Raw genomic sequence first — 21,530 nt, 5'->3', positions numbered from 1 at the left:
GTTAAGTAGGTTAGGTAAGGTTAAAAAAAAAATTTCATCGTTTCTATTGACTTTATATCACTTTTTAAAAGTGTGTTGAATTGTCACTGTGTTGAGTTATCATGGAACCATTTTATGCAACCTATATTTTTTAACTCTTGATATTTTTTTATGTAACCTATATTTTGATAACACTGATTTTTTATGTAATCTGTATAACTAAAAAAAAATAATGAATGTAAAAGCCCTGTGGGCGTTTAAATAAAATATTTTTTTTCATGACGATTTATTAATTCTACGTATTATGTACAATGAAACTTATACTATATTCACAATCAGCATTTGTTGATCAATGTGAATGTGTCTTTTTTTCACTGAAGTTCCTTATTGTATTCTTATATAATTTCATCAATTCTGTTTCTTTAATCTTCCTAAAATAACCAATACCCTCGTTGTATCTGTTTTAAAGCAGAAATCTAATTGAAAATTTCACTGATCTCGGAAATAGATTCATCAGAATCAAATTAGTCCATCGAACTGTGCCAGAATTTAATGAAATACATTTTTAAGGTTTTTTTTAGCGTGAGCATGTTTGATTGCACGTTTAAAAGGTTGCTCATAAGGAAAATTTCGATAGATAATAAGGAAAAGCACGAAGAACCTTTTAAGCACATTAGACATATTTTGAAACTTTTATGTACACAAAATAATATATGATTTCACGTAAAATCAAACAATATAACGAGGAAAGTGAATAGTACCATTAAAATATATTTTCACAGTAGACAGATGGCATAAAAACGAATAAGTAATTAGCAAAACTTTTGACAGAATACCTTTTGTTTTAAGCATACAAGGAATTATTATGTATATGACCGGTCAGTGGCTAAGTTGGTATCGTTATGGGAGTCGTGAGTTCGATTACTTGACTTGTCCTCCATTCCGATGCGATAATAACAGGAGATTTTCAAATATTGCCAGGTTATTCGTAACCCGACAATGAATGTCTGTTGGTTTTTTTGATAATTATTAAAAAAAATGAAGTCGTTATTTCAAAATCGAAATTTTTTAGAGGATTAGTTTATTGATAAATTACTAGCATTAGCTTTACGATTCAATAATAATTTAGACCACACAAAAATTTCTTTAATCTTGATTATAAATGAAAAATTAAGATTTTTTTTTTTGGCACTAATTTCAATATTTTAGAAGTTAAGGAATTAACGGTGAAGAAAACCGTAAATTATTATTTTTTTTATTGCTAACCGGCTAAAAAAGTTTCAATAAAATTTAGAGAGAAAAGCTATACATTATTTCATAACGCCAGAGATCCCAGTTTGAGACTTTTTTGTGGCAATATAGTGAAGATTTACGAAAATACTGTATGTCTCACTAACTTCATTCTTCAGATCGCCGTCCATTGAATCCAATGAATAACAGATTGTTCAGTTTATTTTTATATATGAAACCACGCAATACGATGTGAAAATCATAACACCACCTTTCTGATTGATATCATGATTTAATTAAAGGTGATTTATCGTGATACCCGCTGAAATAATGTGTTCCCACGTATGAGATAGTGTTAACAAGACCGTTGCTATCAAAACCATCAACTAAACAACTCAAGTCTATCCAATGGAGAAGTTAGAAGTGATAAGTTGGAGCAGTTATGATTATACAGCATATGATTATACTATCAAGTTGTACTTTCAAGGTTGTCATATTATATAAACAAGTTTGACAACCCGATACAGAATAAATAATATTCACTAATTATGACGTTTCGTAGTAAAATTGTGGGATTTTTCTTATGATAAACAATTATGTACCTACATAATGTGATGGTGATATAGCAATAAAATTGTCATTATCAGTTGACTACAGTATTATTTAATGCTCATGTGATGCCCAAGAATTACTAAGACTGAAGTTAGTATTTATAATAACCCGATGACCCCTAGTAAGAGTAGTAACCAGGACCGGATTAAGATGTTAACAGGTGTGTTTGGGTGCACACGGGGGCACAACTCAAAGGACACAACACAACTCTTGGATGGATCGGTAAAGAATGGACGTAAACCTGGTGCTGTAAGAATGCGTGATACCAAGAGCACTCCGTTCCATATATTTCTATTGAACCGTACACGGCACAGAAGCAGTATTGCGTGCTTCCAGTAACTTCTAAAAGCTATCGCAGAACCATTGAAATCACTTTTAATAAAAAAATTAAATATCAATTATTTTAATCATTCTAAAGAATTTATTTATCACTAAACATATCTCAAAATAATTCATTTGAATACACGTAAAATTTTAGCGTCGTTCGCACCGCACAAGAGTTCTAACTGCTACCAACTGTCCGGAGCCAGTGAGACTATGGCATCCCCAATAGGCCACTTGCATGGATTTCATAACGACTTGGAAAAAATCGTGTGGATAGATCTTTTTACTAAAATTACGAAAATGATAGTAAAATTTTGTAGAAATGTACATTTATTTTTATTTTTAAATAAATAAATCCATTATTTGGGCTCGTGTCGTCACTACATGAAAATGTCCCGTCTACTGAAAATGTTCCTATTAATTTTGTAAAATTCCACACTGATTTAATTTTTTTTATATGGCATCACTTTGATTTCAGGCGAATTTTTGAATTCGTTCACTAGATTTATTGTTTGTTCTCTGCGAACTTTTCATTTGGTTTGAATTTTTGACAGATGTGAAGAGAACCCCGTACAATTTAGATGTCGGTACGTGTTTTAGAGGTATAATGGTTATGGTGCTGATTTTATCAAAATCAAATTTTATAATATTCTTATTATTATTATAATTTACAAGTACAAGTATATTACATTGGATTTATTAATATAGACGTTGTACATTATAATGATTTATGATCAATAAGATGGATCAAGGAAAAAAATATTTATGAGATGTAATATTTTTGGTATGCCTCGTTATTCTGCTGTGCCATTCGTGTGGAAAACGTTCTTTTTTTTAAAATGATTTTCGGCTATGTAATCATTGTTTTTCTCACCTATAAAATTATGTCCCGTCTTTCCGGTTTATAAAAAAAGGTCTGATTTTTCGGATTGAAATTTTCAAAAAATCCCCAGGGTTTCAAAAATACGATTAAAAAAATAATAATAATACAGAATGTCTTAGAATATTTTCCTTAACCGGAAAAAAAATTAAAAAATATGATGCAAGTGGCCTATTGGGGTATGTTGTTGAGAAGACGGTGGGGGAGTACCTGGTTATTCAGATCCGGTCACCAAATACGGCTAAAGCCATTTCAAGCAACGTTTCAATTCTGAATGTGGGAATGTAAAACAGAGATCTGCAATACCGACATTTTACTGATTACAAATAATATACTGACAACTGCAAACCCGTGTGCAAGTCTATACAGCGAGACAGCTACACGCGTTTTGTTGCACGTGATGGGCATTGTTAATTTCATACCGACCCGTGAGGGAGCCATTTAAATTTTTGCGATGCCCTCTTTCCTTTAATGTCCTAAGGCCGTAAGTATGTGCTTCTTTTGATTAGTGGTAAATCCTGCCCTGCAAGTTACATACGCATCTGATATAGTATTGTATATATTAATGTAAACGAAAATCATGCTTCGTTTATGAGACATTGTGGAGTCTGCAGCAGAGATAAGTAGAACATTAAGTGTTTTAGAATTGAAACCAAAAATTGTCTTCAAATGCTGTTTTAAAATCAAAGCATGGGGTTTACATTTTCGAGAGTGGTACACAATGTTTTGTGTCATGTCTGCGTTACCACCCTGTGGAATTTATCTACAACCGAAAATCAAATTAAGCGACCAAGAAAATTAAATTGTGTAGTATTTAATATATGTTTAGCGAACTAATTCAAATTTTATCTCAATCAAACAATGTCAAGTATTTGTAACTATTATACTAGTATTAAATTATGTTTAGTGAACTAATTAAATTTTTGCTATGAAAATAATTTAATGCGTATTGAATTATTTTACGCTGTCCAAAAATGCAAATGGTGAGATGGAATGCAGTTCATAATCCTTTGGTAATTCTTCACCAAAGGGATAATTTTCACAAGTGAACAATTGCTTCATTGGTGCAAGTGTCTATCGGAACAACAGCTTCTACAGCAAAAATATTACATGTAAAAATAATATATAATATAATAGTTATTAAAATAAACAGAATAGTGAAGAAAAAAATAAATGATACATGTTAGACAAATAATATTTAAATATTATACAGCAAAAATATTACATACAAAAATAATATGCATTATAACATTTATTAAAATAAATAGAACAGTGACAAAAAAAATGATACATATTAGACAAATAACATTTAAATATTATAAAGCAAAAATATTACATATAAAAATAATATGCTATATAACACTTATTAAAATAAATAGAACAGTGACGAAAAAAATAAATGATACATGTTAGACAAATAATATTTAAATATTATACAGCAAAAATATTACATACAAAAATAATATGCTATATGACACTTATTAAAATAAATAGAACAGCGACGAAAAAGATAAATGATACATGTTAGACAAATAATATTTAAATATTATACAGCAAAAATATTACATGCAAAAACAATATACTATACAAAAATTATTAAAATAAATAGAACAGTGACGAAAAAAATAAATGATACATGTTAGACAAATAATATTTAGGTGTGTGTAAGTGCGATATAGGAACAATATAAAATAATTTTACATTTAAACTGCTTACCTGTAGTTTAACGGGATAAACTTTTAAGAACAATAAATAATTTTAAAAAAAGTAATGATAATAAATTCGAGGTAATGGAATAGTCGCACAACGCTTACGCTGGTTCGAACGTAGTTTTTGTTGTAGATCTACGTCAAGATTTGTGTAATGATGCGACAAAGGCTACGCAACCGTTATTGCAATGCTGCAAGGGGAGGGGCGATAAAATGATTAATTATTTAATTAATTAATTAGAAAGGTATTTAGATAACTCTATAACAAAAATTATTTATTTAACAATCTAATATGGATATACAATGAAATTACAAATAATATAGAGTAAATAAGAAGTATAAAATTTACGCGGACTCTTATGGTAGCGTGTTAGATAACGTACCTACTTACAATGTTATTAAAGTAATTAATTAAAAAAAAACAACAACCTAATTAAAAAATTATTTCGTTTAACCTTTGGCAGTGTCCTTGGCTTGATTTTTCGTCAATAGAATCATAAAATGCCTATTTTAAAAGTATCCGTAAATAATGATTGAAGAAATAGATTTCTAATAGAATTCTTGTATTGTTGAGTATTGATTATTTTTATTAAAATCCTGTTAAAAATGGGGCTGCAGGCCGTATCCTAATATAATTATAGTTCAATCATAATATATCAGAACACGTGTTCATGCACCTACGTTGGTCCTGATAATGACGAAATGCGAAAATAATTTAATTTTTATGAACACGTGTTCCGACGTCGTGATAACACATTTGTGTTTTACCGAAATTTTATTTGGAAACCTGTCGATTGGCCTGCAATACCGTTTTTAACCGTATTACGAATAATTTGATGAGATTCTTAATAAATTAGCAAACTTATACCTACATCATGAAATTTGCTTTTCCTTTCCTAAATTCATTCATTAAGAACATAATGTTATATTGTTAAAATTAATATCAGGAAAGGATCTTCAATAACATGTGTGTCCATTTAAGTCATTTGTGTGCGGACTGCATCTAATTTTCTCTAAGGTAGGCCACACATAACGCTATACGCATCATGGCTTGGCCTATTTCAGCGTATCGCTCACTAAACTACTAATGGGAATGTATGACGAGCGATAAGCTGACATTTACCAAACCATGCAAATATAGCTCGCTTATAGCGTGGTCCGTCTCAGGCTTAACAAATAGTAAACAGACTTAATCTCAAGTGAACTGTCAGGAAAGTTTAGTACTGCCATAAGTTATTATGATAGATTGTAAAGTATATATTCTTTGTTGTGATTATCTAGTATTAACAAAATATGCATATGTGTAAGTACCGTAGCGGTGATTTTTAACAAAAACGGTGCTATACAAATTATTCTAGGATTATTAATGTGAGTTTTTTATTTCCAGTACATACTCAGGTACTAGAACTACTAGCAGTCCATAATATAGTTCTGATACAAACTCCGGTGAATTGCAGTGATGCATGTATCTGGCAGACGATGTAATGAATGCTGCAGAAATTTATTACGAATAAGGTGATATAGGCCTACTAAACAATAGTAATAAAGGGACGATTAGACAGTTTGGACATGCATAATTACAGAACGAATGGATGGAGGAAGGCGTTTCAGTAAAATATTATACTACGCGAAAGTGCACGGAGGAAGAAGTCAGGGAAGCCCCAAGAAGACACTCAATGATTACGGGAATCAAATTACCCATCCTGAATTTCTACCAAAATATATCATACTTCCCTCAAAAAGTTTTTAAAGTCTCAAAAATTTTGTAATTTTTGAAGATAATCTCTATTTAGATATCGATTGGAAAAAAAAAACAAATAAATCACAAGGTATGCTTCAGAAAATTATAAAAAACACACCTGGTTATGTTATTTACATGGTACATTACGACCCTTGTCCCGAGATCTTTGCCCCATTTTAAACTAAATTAAAATTTTCACAACAGTCGCTTATCCAATTCATTATAATATTCTTTTAATATTAGCGCTCCCCCTCTATCTTTAAAATCATCTTCAATATTCATTTTCTTATTTTTAAAGAGTTGAAACACGTAGTTGTACTACAGGGTTTTCGAAAAGAGGTGTTATTTTGATATTCAATTGTAAAAGATCAATGGTTTCGTTGCTTGTGTGGAACGTAGCGCCGTCTTGTTGAAAGTAAACGTTGTCCAGATCAATACCATCCAATTCCGGCCATAAAAAATCATTAATAATCTCTCGATAGCGCAATCCATTCACTGTAACTGTTGCTACAGCCTCATTTTCGAAGAAGTAAGGTCCAATGACTCCGCCGGACCATAAACCGCACCAAACAGTAACACGTTGAGGATAGAGAGGCTTTTCAACAATAACTCTTGGGTTTTCCGAGCCCCAGGTGGGACAATTTTGCTTTTTGACGAAGCCACCGAGGTGGAAATGGGCCTCATCACTCAAGATGATTTGCATTTGATTCAATCAAGTGAATTTTAATAATTTCAATGCGTTGTTGAAGCGTGTATCGTTCCATTTTTATTAATGGCGTAGTTTCTACTTCTCAAATGTCAAAAAATGACAGCTTCATAAGTAACATCTACCGAAATAGCGGGCTATTCAAAATAACACCTCTTATTGGAAAACCCTGTATTATTACTGTATAAATGTATGAATATGGATGAATCCAGTAATGCGCGCCAAGACGGAGATTGAGAGTGCAGCGTTCAATCATCTATTTTTACCTTTGACGGAAAATGGCTTGATTAGCAGCATAGAAAAACTTTAATGATTATTATATTGCATAACCGACATGCTGCTTTCATTTTGGACGTATTGGACGCGCAGTATCTTTTTTAATAGTCGCGTAAAGAAGCGTCCTTATAAATAATTCATAATTTTAAAGGTTAAATTGTATTGTGCTCCGGCGGTAAATTCAGTTGAACAAAGCTGTTTGTCAATTATCTGTCAATAGCCAAATATGTGTTGAGTTCAGATTGCTTTACGAGGACAAGTTTAAGATTACAGTAGTGTGGCGAACGATGAAATAACATTAAAAGTAAAAAAATCAAGTGAGTTGGAAAATTTATCTGACAAATATTTGGAAAGTCCATTTTAAATCTCTGATACAAAAATCTTCAGCTATCTGTCTGCTAACTACGCTTATGCTACGATGATGACAATAAGGCTCTCCGAAATGTTTGGTTAGGTAGAAGTAGGAAGCAAAACATGGTTTACCAACTAAAAAAATAGGAAGATTGTACTGCATACGCCAGAAGAGATGAGCAGGTATTAGATTTGAATTGGTGATTAGGACACTGTACTATTTTTTTAATGATAAACCAACGTCTATAAAACAAGGTTTTTTTATGCATATCACAAAGGATAATATCCAATATAATATCCTGAAATATCGATACAAATTGAAAATATCTCCAGAGTAAATTTCAGGTGACTAATTATTGCTTATAATAATTTGTTATTCTTTGAGGTATGCATAGAAAACCTTATCTTTTAAACTTTAGTGTATCATAAAAAAATAATATTTGACAAGTCAAAATATTTCACCAACAAATGTAGATATAATATGTCTCGACGCTAGTGGGAAAATTAGCACTAACAAAGCCTTTCCTAAAAAAATTTTTTTGTTGTTTACAGGTAAAAAAAAATAATAAGCAGTAATTGTTGATTGAAGTAGTTGTACATATTGAATTATTTGGCGTGTTGGAAATAAGCCTACGTAGCTTTGTAGTCCAGAACACCTAACCGGATATCAGAATGTGCGGGTTCAATTCCCGTCGGCGGCATGTATTTTTACTTGGTAGATAATTTCAATTTGTATGGATATTTCAGGCGACTAATTATTGCATATAATAATTTGTTAGGACACTTTACATTATCTCCATACAAGAGGCCCTGAGGAAAATAATTTTCCTCAAGGGCTGTCATTTTGAGAATGCTGTGTGGAGGTTCTTTTTAAGGAAAGGAATATCTGGGAAGTATAAAGGGGTGACAGACGTATGAATCCATCCCTCCCACTGCGGTGTATGGCGATGGCTCGAGGGAGTTCGGCTGCATAGGTCAAATTAATTTAAACTACAAAAAATGTTAAGTGGAGATTGCCTACCGGTTTTCCGCAACAACAAATATAATACAGGTAAAATGTCCTCCACAGTTATTTTATCTGAGTTACATATTAAATTCATGAAAGGATTGCACAGCTAGGACCAAATTCAGTGCGCAGTTTAAAACGATACATATTGATAAACTCCAAGGTAAATCAGTTTCGTCACTGGCATTTTCACTTATGTACCAATGTCGATCGACAACTTTGTCAATCGAAACGAGCGGCGTGATTACCATACGAGCAGGAACCTGCCTTTATTGTGGACACTTAGAAATGTAGAAACTATGCGAAATCATTGAATGCAGAACTACTGTCAACGTAACAAACTATCAACGAAAATGTAGGTAGGCCCAGTATTTGTGTTCTCCCACACATCAGTTAATGACAATTGACAAATGTAATGTGTATCGTAATTATGGTTTTGACCTTCGACGGAAAAACAAGTGCGATTTTATGTATTTGGGTCAGTTTAATGCTTTTCCTATTATATGAGATGAGAGCATTTTTTTTTTATTTTTTTTTTTTTTATTGAATAAATAGTTAATACATAATATCAAAAAACAAGTCCTGCTAAGCCGATTGAATTGGCTTGTCAACAGGTGCTTAAAGTTAGTTTCAAATACATTTTTAAAGTTATAATTTACATCTTATATCTACAGAATTAACAATTTTTTCATACAATATTTCATACATATTAAAATAAATATTTTTTTTCCGATAGCCAATTTTTCACCATATATTTAACCTTATTCATAGATTTACATTGCTTTATAGTGTCAGGTAATAAATTAAATATCTTCGGTATGTTGTATTCAAACGTTCTCTATAAAACTAGATATTAAAGATGACGAGCTCCGTTGTAGTGACATTAGCTTCTTGGCAGTGGACCCTAAATCACTCATATCAAACATACTATCTTGGTTAATACTGCGCGAAATCTGGTTAAATGAATTCAAATTTTATGTAAATTTAAGGACGGGTTGTTTCGGAGAATTTGAACAATTCATCAAATTTCAACGTTCATTTTCGGGTTCTGTGAAAGACTTATTCAAGTTCTGTTATTATATCATTATAGGCTAGTTGCTTGACAAAACTGAAATAAAAACAGAACTTGAAAAAATCTTTCACAGAACTTGAAAATGAACGTTGAAATTTGATGAATTGTTCAGATTTTCCGAAACAACCCGTCCTTAGTGTCCCTTTCAAAATTTGAACTGACTGTATGAAAAAATTCAGGCAAGCTATAAAGTAGGTAAGGTCTTTTTTTACATTTAGATTAGCCCTGTCTAGTTAAATTAATTTTAAAAATAACGCCACGTAGCGTACGTCACAAATATGGAGATGAACTTAACAACCCAACTCTCTTTAAACTCCTTGTACAAGCGTTCAAACTCGTAAGCGAAACCACGGAGAATTTGTTGTCAGAGGTGTTGTAATATGGACATAATTCAAATTTAAATATTTGGAACTCGGTTATTTTTGTGATTGAAAAAATGAACTTGCCCAGCATAGCTGAGAAGCAAAATAGACCAACAAAAGGTAAAACGCAATGCACAGTGCCCATTTCGCATTGCGACATAATGCGTGGACCTTTTCATAAATGTGCATGTGAACCAAACCAAAATTGTGTTGGGGTTATTTTTAAATGAATATGCCGTGTCTAGTCTAATTTAGTCTATGACATTAACCCCATACATTCTCTATATCATCTTTTGGAATGCTGTATGGATGGTATTTTTTAATGAAAGGGAGGAGAGGAAGTTCTGGGAAGGTAAAAAGTGTGAGGGTTAGGTAGGAATCTAGGGATCAGTGTTTTCAGGAGTGACAGACATATCCCTCCGACTGCAGCGATGGGTCGAGAGACTAGTTAGAGAGGTAAAAGGTTCTCCCCAAACCAGCCTCTCCTGATCTAGCACAGATGGCAGGCGCAACCTGGACACACCTCACCCAATGAAGCCGGGCACTCCTACTGCTTAGTCACCAAACGTAGCGAAACACTCGTGTTGACCTTCGGCATAGGTGTTGGTTATCAAATAAATGGTTCCCGGGGCGGCAATACTCAAACCACAAAATAAAAAAATAAAAATTTGGCCGTGCCTTTCGGCTTCAACGGCCACCATCTTAAAACCAGAAAGTAACAAACAAATTTAACGACAGATTAAATGCCAACTGGCCGAGTTAAAACAGGACTTCGCTAAGCTCTGTTCGTTAAAATCAGTTCGCTAAAATCAGTAATCGATTATTCCGATTTGACAGATCTTGTGCCGTTTGCGCGCTCTGGCGGTACAAAAAGAAACTATCAAACATGGCTACCATCTTGACAGGATTTAACCAAAACCTCCTAGATCACAAGGCCATGAGACTCATTCAAAGCAGCCTTCTTTCTTTTTATTCATATTTATTAAAACATCTTGAAAAGGTTTTAGCAGGCTGATTTGACACAAAAAATTACAGACCGACTAAAAGCAAAGTTCAATAAGCTCAGTTAAAAACATTTTTTTTACGATATTTAGAATTTCGGAAGCCTAAAGTCGTCGCAATTTCTCGTAGGGCAATCATTACACTATATTAATATAATGTGTGCCATTGACTTGTTAGGTTCATTACTTGTCACAATGATGTATAAAAAGAAATAAAACATAAGTGATATTGATGTAAATTCACAACTTTCACATAAATTATATAAAATATTATTTTATTTATTTATTACGTCGGGTTTTTACAGATTGTTACCACGTGATGACGGCTTCTGTGGTCGAGGGGTAAAGCTCTCGAATAGCAAGCCGAAGGTCGCGGGTTTAAATCCCGGAGTGCGCAAGTAAATTTTATTATTTCACAATTTATTCAATAAAAATAATATATGGTATACTTGCGGCACGTTCTAGTGTGGAAGATACTCTCAGTATCGCCCTGGTGTAAGACCACGGTATTCATATAAGAAAAAAATGTGAGAGATTAACAATCATGATTATTATGGCCTTATGATACATTATTGATGATTTGATGGGATCTAGCAAAGATATTAGAAGAACGAGATGTGCTATGAGCAGTTCGTACTGTGTGGAATTGTTTTGCCGAGTGTCGCCGGTTTTGTTCACCAATACTACTGCACACCTTCAGTATCCGCACTAATACCTACATAGAACAGATTTCTGTGCGTACACGTCCCGATACCGTTCAAAGTACCCTAATTAGGTAGTACTCCGCCTACGGTCCGACGGACAACATAGCATATCTCGTTCTTCTAATATCTTTGAGAACTAGTAACTTTTTTTTTAAGATTCATAATTTAGCTACGTATTTTTTGTTATTCATTCGCTATGAATTAGTTAAGTACATCGTATCAACCTCCTTTCGTATTCAATAATATATTCAGTAATTCAAGAAAATATTTATGTCGCGAAATTTTAGAAAAGTAAATTGAATAAAATACTGTTTCGTTAAAAGTGTGTAAATTTCAGGTGTTTAGCAATGGATTAAAAAGTAATATTGTTTAAATAATAAAAATACATCTTTGTATTAGATTGATTTAGATAATGCCAGCTGCTCCCATAGTTCGTAGGCAGTGGGATTATAGCATAATGGCATCAAAAATTAGGGTATTTTGTAAGGTTGAAAAGAGTGGGGAAAAGAAGGAGATTAATAAAATTTTGTTTATTAACATTATTTCTAGCAACCTATCGATTCTGATTGGTGATCTTGACCAGGTATTTACTAAGAAATCTACCACTGCGGAATGCTTACAAAACAATAGGTACATTGATTAATTTATTATTAGTTAATTACCTAGGTCACATTGATAATTTGCGAAACGACATTAGGTAGATAAAAGAAAGCGCTATTAAGTTGATGACTAACTCAATAATAAAATTATCAACGCATTGTTATTTTCTCATTTAAAAACAACAACTTATTAATGATCAATAATAATAAACCGCATTATTTGGTCAACGTATTGCAGAAGCAATACGCGCTTGACCAAAAAGATTTTATGAAAAAAGTAAGTACAGTCGCACTGAGAAAAAATGCGACTTAACCCGTCGTTCTACAGGTCGGTAAGCAATCGACATAAATCAACTGTTATAAAACCCTGCGCAGAAAAGTTTCACACTGAAATGCGCTGCAGACTGTTACGTTGCTATTTTAGTTGAAAAAATTTCACAGAACAGAGCGGAACTAAGATAAAGAACGTCCTTACCCCGTCAGCGCCGGGCGGTAACTAAATACAAAAGCGTGAAACCCTTACGTAGACGACATAGAGTTTATTTCACAATGGCAAATTCAATGTTTACCTCCCCGAAAATCGATCGATATTCGTGTAAAAATAAACAACGCGAAAATGCATATTTTGTTTTATTTTGTGAAGTTCTGGTACAAATATGAAAATTTCCTTCGATTATCAAATAAAAAAATGAATTTCCCACATTATACAATAAAAAAAACGAAAATGGGTTTGTAAATGGGATATTTTGCACTAGACAGTTTTTTTTAGGCCTGATACTTTTTTTTTCTAGGCTTATAAAAGGTCTTAAAAATGATCGATTGCTGACAAGCCCAAGATGTGTTCTACTTGCAGTATTTAATTAAAGCATCTGTAGTATTTCTAGGCAATCAAATTTTCAAACCAAAAAAATCTGATTTTGCATTACTTGGTATTGGATCGCCTTAATTGTCTTACGGCACTCGGTTTATGTCGATTGCTTACCGACCTGTGGGACGACGGGCTAACAACTTACTATCGACAACTCAACATGGTGTGAAAAATGATAATTTTATGTTTACTTCCTTATCTAGGGGCACTAATATAAAAGAGAGCAGTGACCCAATAAACTGGATCACTGATAAACTAAAGTATGTAATTTAATATGAGTTACTATCAAATTATATAGTCGACGCGCGGAAACAATTCAATTATGATAATATTGTACGAGATATTAAATTATGTCATCAGACATCATTATCTGATTTTTTCTTGTTTGTGTTTGAGGGAATACCATGGTCAAGCACCGAAAACAATAACAGCGTAGTACGTTTTAAAAATAAGATATAATTCTGTTCGTCAATATGAATAAAAAGTGCGTAATACAAATATTTGACTAAAATAATATCATCGAAGTGTCAAGATGATGACACTTCGATGAAGTTAGAATATATTACAAACATATATGTATCACAAACATATATGTGTCATAAATATATATGTATTACAAACACATATGTATTACAAACATATACTGTGTGTTACCAAATAAAGGTTGATTAATAATGAAAAGAAGGGAGAAGCCCATCTCGACACAGTCAACCTCAAAATTCTGAATCTACGGCAAACATTTTTTGATATTAAAGTCTCCATCAAGAAAAATGCTGCTAATAAAGGTGGCAAGCTTTTATGATCCTGTGGGATACATACGCTATAAAAACATATATGTATTACAAACATATGTATATGTATCACAAAAATATGTATTACAAACAAATATGTAGTTATTACAAACATATATGTATCACAAACATATATGTATTACAAAAATATATGTATTACAAAAATATATGTATTACAAAAATATATGTATTACAAAAATATATGTATTACCAAATAATGGTTGAGTAATAATGAAAAGAAGGGAGCCATCATGACAGTCAACCACAGAATTCCGAATTTACGGCAAACATTTTTTGATATTAAAGTCTCCATCAAGAAAAATGCTGCTAATAAAAGAGACAAGCTTTTATGATCTTGTTGGACGCATACGCTATAATAAGGAACTCAAGGCGGCATATCAAACCAATAGATAAAGCAAACGTGAGCTAAAGAAGAAATAGTCCCATTATGGGTAACAAACCTATCTATTAAACTATTGACAAGTTAGTGAGGATAAGTGCAAATAAGTATAATAAAATGTAAGAGAGTTAAAAAGCAAAACTCTCGTGATGTTTAACAAACCAATAGAAAAGCCAACGAAAAAGATAGAAGAGTCTCAATGTGGATAACAATCCAATAGATTTGCCAATGAATACATAAATAAGTACAAGAAGTGGGAATATTGGTAATATCGTTCATGTTAAGTTCTAAGACTTTTACGTCAGGAAAACAAGGAAGAAAACAAATCATAACCTCTCAGCAATTGAAACATGTTAATCAGCAAGCAAACAAGTTGTTTGATTTGACTGGTTTGGGAAGCTGTGGCGACCTGTTTACAGTGATAAGATATGTTTACAAACAAGAACTGTTATCAGCCATTAGACTAAGGCCATGAGAACAAGAGCCAAAAAGATATATTATAAATTATAACGGTTGAATAGTCACGGTTTGGTTTCGCCCTACATTGTTTCAATGTGTGAAACATTATGCAAAATAATTATTTTATACAATATTGTTCGACTAAATATTGCAAATAGCCATGTGAACAGAATAATATCCTAGATAATAGAATAATCATATTTTGTTCTAGTTAAGTACTGAAGGATATTTGATTGATTGTAAATCAAGGAAGGTTCTCCTTATTGATTGATAGGAGATGTACATTTTCATGCTAACACTTTGTTAAACGTTCACAATTAAAAATAATTAAATATTTACAATGTCGTGGATTATAGAGTTGAAAATTTAATTTTGTAGGACAGTGTGGAATATTGGAAAATTCAATAGAAAAATAGCGTATTTGTTTCGATCAATTTGAAAGGAAAGATAAATGGAAAACTTTAAATTGAAAGCATTAGTCAGGGGAGATGACCCGAGAAGGTGTCATCATCTTCTTGGTGCTAGAGAAGACATTGATAATTTGAAATTAGTTTTCGCGAACATCCTCAAAAAGATATAACATGTATACAACAAATTTTGATAACCTTACTGTTTAAAGCGCATTTTTTCAATAATTTAGACAATTATCTGTCACTATTGGCAATAATAAATACATCACAACAGAAAATAGAACTCAATTTTTCAATTCCATTGTACGAAATATTTTCCACACTGATTTACTGTAATTCTACTTCAATTTATTCAGATTGCAATCATCCGAAATATGAAAATTTGGGTAACAAGCTTGTTACAGCGTGTATTATTGTGTATCGTATCCGAGCGGAAAAATTGGTAAATAAATTTACTCCACGCGAAGCCAAATCAATGAAAATATCAGAAAAGAAAGCTACCATAAAATTACTTTTTGAATTGGCACAAAAATCCAATTGGACAATGATCGTGAAGCTTCTATGAGCTGCGAGCACGTAAAAAAAGAATTTTGAAATACTCGCCAGAGGAGCACAAATAAAATTAAGGCATTGATACATGAAACGGTTGTCAGTAGTCATTTTTTTGTTGCTAGTGGAAAATGGATTTTAATCTGATCCGAAATTATCAACTTGTTTCTTGGGTGTAAAAAGAATTGTTGATCGTTTCCTCGCTACAGTGAAAATCTTATTAATAGGAGCATGCCAAATTCTTCAAAAACTGATGTTAGAATCCACCCATGACGATATAATGAAAATTGTCTTCTACTATTAATCTATGACATTGTCATGTCATCTATTTTTAAATGTTGCTAAAAGCCCTTTTCAAGTGTGTTTTTCTTTGATACAGCAAAAGAAAAGCAATTTGTCACACAAGTGACGTGCAAAGGACTTACGCTAGCCAGGGACGTCTTATTTCAATATATTTTCAAGGTTGATTGATATATGACTTTGCTTTGACTGCTACTACAAAGCTTATCAAAGAAAAGCTCTTAATATCATTACGTTAGCTAACCCTTTAATGATTAAAGGGAACAGTTGTGCGGCATTTTTTCATACCAAACATATATTAAAGCATGGATTTGATGCCAACATACCCAAACAAACTGAATACATATTTTAAAATCATAAGGTTTGGCAAATATCTAATACGAATGTGGGCTATTTTTATTTATTATTGTTTTAAATTATATAATATAGGCCAGGTAAGAAAAGGTCTGCGCACTCGTTCTTATTAAGCGAATGAATATATAGCTAATTTAATTAACTGGATATTGAGAGTTCAACGAAGTGAGAGCTTTTTACGAAACAAAGGAGTTTAAACAATAGACAACCATTGAAAGCTTTTGTAGTGGACCAGTACAGAGATTGATGGCCGATTAAGTTAGATTTCACGTAAGTAATTGTAATAAGAAGATTTTTTTTAAGTTTACGCTGTAGACACACAGACAAAAAACCTAAATAATTAGACATTGGGTAATCAGGTTGAAACCTAGGTAAACCTTTGCAAATGTATTCTAGAACCCTTTTTGACATAAAAATTACGTTGTGGTGTTATTGCATAGCTTTATATATATCATAACATTGATTAGTTACCTACCTATATGATATCATTAATTTTTGACCGGTCAGTTGCTGAGTTGGCATCGTGTCTCGTTTCCATCCAGGGGTTGTAAGTTGAATGCATTAGGCTGAGTCCTCAATCACGACAAAAGCAAATGTGTCCTCTTTCTGTTTTGCCAGCAGGAGATTTTCAATATTGTCAGGTTAGTCGTAACCCAGGACTGTTGGTCTTTCTCTAAAAAATCATTCAAATTGAATATAACTTTCGTTGTGACAAAAAAAACGTAGGGACCCATTGGTATTTAATATATGTATGATAAAAAAGGGCATCGCGTAAAAACGAACCATAAAGATAATACGATGGCTTAGTGATAATGGATTTAGACTAACAGTAAAATATGATGATGAATTTAAATGGCCATCAATGGTAAATACTCCCATTGCTGAATACAGAGAAAACCCGAATATACTGAGAAAAACATTACTGTTGAGGAGTTGCACCCGAAATACCGTGTTATTGCCAGTATTAATGACTATTTGTTAATAGACAACCCAAGCCTGTTGAATACATTAGTATTCAATTTACGAAGTCTAAGCCTTATTACCGAGAACTGTAATACAAATGAACATTCCCCCGTAATTACCCTGTTAAAGGGACTTAGATACAATATCTGGGAAAACCGGCAATTCGGAGCCGAGTGTATAACTAATTGATTGCATTTCTGGGTGCTTATCAAAAACCTACTCGCATTATCCGTAAGTAAGAAGTTCTACTATGTAATTATTGGACAGAAAATAAAAACCTTTGAGATGATTTCGAGCAATTGTTGGCAGATATGTTTTATTTACAAAGATTCTAAAAGAAGACCACCTATGTATCTTTTAAATTGGCTTTATACAGGATTCCTCAGGGTTACCCTTCGGGGCCTGTGTTATTAGATGGGATGGTGTTCGAAGGTATTTTCAAAGATGGGAAGGACTGAACCTGGGTATTGAAGAGACTTAGTTGTAGGAAAGAGAAACCTACACATTACATAAGAATATATTATTATTTTGATGGAGCGAAAACCTGATGTAACGGGCCCTGTGCCGAAATATAAAGCAGATCAATATGCTGAAACAACGATGACTTCAAAATGATGAGCTATATCGTCATATTTACGATTTTTACACAGTTCCTTCAGACTGTGTTTTTAAAGATAACTCAAATATTTGACAAATGACATAGATATATGATAATGACATACGGAGCTTAGAAATATTTATAGTTAATTGAAAAAAATAATAAATACTACAATAAAAAAGGTTTGTAAAGGCGTTGGAATTCGGGCTAACCTAACAAGTAACGACTAGTCAAACATAAATACAGGAAGTCCATAAAACGCGGCAAAGGAGGCAACACAACAAATCGAAATGCCAGATTGCCAAAACACTCCATCAACTTCCAGTTCGCGCTTCATTGAAGTTCATGGACCATGCAAAGACGCAGTTCACAATAAAATGCCGACCAGAGAAAAGATACAACAAGTAGGTGGGGTATACGATGATATGCAGATTGCAATAACGCTCCCGACGACCACTGATCGGGTGATTGATGGATTCAATCAAGCCATTGATAACCGGCAGAGATGATAATATTATTTCTAGAGAATATAAATCATCATTATTTTAATTGACGGGTATCGTTAAATAACCATTTTAATGGCAATAAAGTTTCTCGAAGTGAATATTTTATGGCCTTAGGCAGCAGCAGTAGTAAAGGAATTGAAAAATTATCAGAGAATTAAAGAAGAGTTATTACATTCATATCAGTACTTCGGAAAGATAAAACATCACTTATGTCAATTTTTACCAAAATTATGTTGAAGCACGTCCTTCCCTCTATTCGGTGGATTAAAACCAATTCAATATAATAACAGTATTTAGGTATAATAATTATAACACTATTTGAACATTGTATCGTCTACCTATATTTTTTCAAGTACATCATGTTATCACCCATTAACGATGCTGAATACTTTCATTTTTTTAAACACACTTTAAAAATTCATATTTCATCTCTGCTTACAAACTTGAAATCGAAATAGATATGGTAGAGATATTATAATAAACCAAAGCTGAAGATAGGTACCATTCAAAATGATTTCAGATAATGTATGTACAATAAAATGTGCTCATAGAATCACTAACTAACATATAACTAGAAACAAAAACTAGAAACTAAATAACAATCATAGGTAATAATTGCTTACAAAGTTAATTAAAAAAATAACTTTGTAAAAAGATAAATAAAAATACATACGATAAATGTTTTTCAGCAACAGTTTTCAGCCCAGACGATGAGATGAAATCACAATCTGACGATTCAATCCAATACTTCACAAAATAAAACACAACTCAAAACAATATTCAAACACTTCAAAACAAAAAACAAAACCACAAACGAATAATAAAAAATACGCACTTCGTCGAAAAAATTCAAAAGTTTTCACTGCGTCAAAGTTTTACGCGCGCTGAAATCTGGCGAAACAAACAAAAGCGCGGAAAAATCTGATAAAAACAAAAGCGCACAGAAAGAGTTCGAAACAAAAGAGGTTTTTTCTCTGTTGTTGTTCGGAGATTTTTCTATGTCGTTATGTCGATGCGTCTGTGTGTTCGCGTCCGTCCACTAGGAGCTTTGGAGTTACTATGCGGCTATGCGCTCGCAGCTCGCCGCTCGCTACTCGCTATTGCTGAGTGGAAGCGGAAAGATGCCCCAACTTACGATCTGACGTACGGCTGCGTGCGGCAAGCGCCCGTCCAATTAGCAGATAGAGCGGAGGCACGGAGTGCAAAAAGACACATTGGAATAATATGCATTCTTTATCAATTCAATTTTTTTCAATTTCAGTGCCGGCAACCCGGGCGTTTATTTATTATTAGTTATGTACATACATGATTTTTCTCCTTACCCTCCTCACTAGACAAAGTCTGTTCTGAGGCTGGTAACTAACAATTTCTAATTACATAAAAACAAATAAGTGGTAAAAAAATATATATATATACAGGGTGTCCGGAAACTCGTAGTACAAGCGGGAAACTGGTGAATCTACATCACATTTGGAGTCGATTTTGTAGTATATATTTTTTTTATTTGAGCTTTCGTTATCGAGTAAATCGAGTTTGAAGTTGATTTTTTTTTTTTTTTTTTTTTTTTTTTTAATCAAATTCTTATAAATTATTACTGAAGATCAAAGTACCCAACTAATTAAAACTATTTGAAAGTAAAACAAATGAAGAAACTCGGATTTGAAGCATTATTTTGAAATCACCCTTCATTTAACCCGGTGTAATCATAAAATATTTCTGCTCTGCAGGGTTAAAACATCTGTTATTCAACCCTAAACACCAGAAAAAACTTTAACCCTAAAATAGCCTAAAAATATTTTTTTTTGGTTTTTTTTTTTTTTTGAAAATGCTCAAATCAAAAAACTTTATGTTTTTTTGGGTTCCCCATGTGGTGTAGATTCTCCAGTTTCCCGCTTGTACTACGAGTTTCCGGACACCGTGTATATATATTATAGAAAAAATAATAATAATAAAATAAGAGGAAAATCAGAATTTAAAAACAGAGTAGAAAAAAGAAAATATATAATTTTAGATATTAAGAATATTACTTATCTCTCTTCTTTCTTTGACATTCAACCAGTTTAAAAATCTTTTGAATACCCAATTCAAATTATTAGATGCGACGTAGGTCTTTGTTTGGGCTACAAACTTATTGAATATATGTGGTGCCAAGTAAGATGTTTTTTTGCAAAATTAAGTTGATGCAAATTCGATAAATTTTATATTTTATTACATAATTAATATTCAATTATGTATATATAGCTCAGACCCGTGAAAAACATGGGATGTTATAATTGTAGTATTGATGAAACGGAAAGTATTTATAAAATATTTTCTTCGGGATCTATCAAAAAAATAATTAGGGAAACGTTCAGAAATTTACGTCTTGAATGAACACCCTTAGTAAACTTTAAAAATCATTAGAGATTAAGATTTAGATCTAAAATTTTTGACAGCTTTAGTTAGATCTATCAAAAATATAAACAAAATAAATGAACATTTTAAATTGAGTATTTCCGTAAAAATTTAAAAATTTTTAGTACCTACTTTATCGCTTAGTTACCACGATCGGTTCCAATTTTGAAAATTAAAAGGATTACATATATTACGCACGAATATTTCACATCAGGCACATCATCACATACAAGCAAAATTAGTATGTTTCATGATAATAATAAAATAGTGAAATTTTAAAAAGAAACTAAAGAATTGATTGTGACATTAAGGCATAACAAAAAAACTTATTTGCTTTTATTTTTATTTCGAAAAAGAATTTCTCTTCCAGTTATCTGGTTTTATAA

At 32.3% G+C, this 21,530-nt stretch overlaps 1 protein-coding gene across 1 annotated transcript in view; it reads right to left on the bottom strand.

Annotated features, from left to right (window-relative positions):
- Positions 1-19,850, bottom strand: part of LOC149419353 (uncharacterized) — a 58,077-nt gene extending 38,227 nt beyond the window's left edge. The window contains exon 1 of the mRNA XM_089637795.1: positions 19,424-19,850. The gene's annotated coding sequence lies outside the window, so the exon portion shown is untranslated. The remainder of the gene's footprint in view (positions 1-19,423) is intronic.
- Positions 19,851-21,530: the final 1,680 nt, after the last annotated feature.

This window comes from Hesperophylax consimilis, chromosome 12 (assembly GCF_061612785.1).
Source record: "Hesperophylax consimilis isolate HC1 chromosome 12, BYU_Hcon_1.0, whole genome shotgun sequence".
Taxonomy (NCBI): domain Eukaryota; kingdom Metazoa; phylum Arthropoda; class Insecta; order Trichoptera; family Limnephilidae; genus Hesperophylax; species Hesperophylax consimilis.
This window is presented reverse-complemented; position numbering and strand designations above follow the sequence as displayed.